An 881-nucleotide genomic window follows, 5' to 3' on the forward strand; every position below is an offset into this window, starting at 1 on the left:
GGTGTGAGGAGACAGGGCACATCAGGCTTGTGCAAAGAGCTGTGCTGCTGCTGCCAGGGAGGACTGTGTGAGAACAGAGTGGCTGCTGGTGCTGGGGGAAGGCTGCCCATGGGGCTGGGTGTGCAGGGGATGGAGGCACAGGCTGAGCTGGGGCCAAGGCTCAGCGAGTCAGGGCACAGGGGCAAGAGGTGTCCTCTGGACAAGGTCCCATGGTGTAATGGTCAGCACTCTGGACTCTGAATCCAGCGATCTGAGTTCAAGTCTCAGTGGGACCTCACCCTTTTGCCTCCCTCACCATCCTCACACCTTCCCAGAACACACCTCCTGCTGCCTCACTTCAACACTGTGCTCTCACCCATCCCACACCACCTGCTCTCCACAACACCCACTCACAGTGCCTCTGGCACAACAGGCTCCTCACACACTCTGCATGGACATCAGTGCACACCTCTCCACGTCGACACCGGACTCTGCGTTCTCCGCACTCTTTTCCCATTCTTCACCACCATTGTGGTATCATGGCGTTAGTCTCTGTCACGTTACTTTTCTTTCCACCCTCCCCACTGCTTTTTTCTCGTTCTACTTGTCTCAGGCTTTTCCACTTCTCTTTTCCCTGACAGTTTATTTTGTGGCTCTGGAATCACTTCAGGGATCTCTACCAACACCTGGCAGTGCCCAGAGCTTTGGGCTTACATTCGCCTCCTGGGACAGGGAAGGATCTTCCCTGCAGAGCAGGTGGTGACCTGAGGGAGGAGGAAAGCAAATGACCACGACTCTCCAGTGATGCTGTGCAAAGTCTTTAATGAGAACGAGCAAATTCAGTGACACGGAAGAGAGGCCAAGAAACATGTCTTTCCCAAGGACAAGCTCCATGAAAAGTG

General features: G+C 54.7%; 1 non-coding gene across 1 annotated transcript; it reads left to right on the forward strand.

The window, feature by feature from the left end:
* The first annotated feature begins 203 nt into the window (after positions 1-203).
* TRNAQ-CUG lies at positions 204-275 on the forward strand. The gene has a single exon. It is a non-coding gene; the product is annotated as a tRNA-Gln (tRNA).
* Positions 276-881: the final 606 nt, after the last annotated feature.

This window comes from Acanthisitta chloris, unplaced genomic scaffold (genome assembly GCF_000695815.1).
Source record: "Acanthisitta chloris isolate BGI_N310 unplaced genomic scaffold, ASM69581v1 scaffold39080, whole genome shotgun sequence".
Taxonomy (NCBI): domain Eukaryota; kingdom Metazoa; phylum Chordata; class Aves; order Passeriformes; family Acanthisittidae; genus Acanthisitta; species Acanthisitta chloris.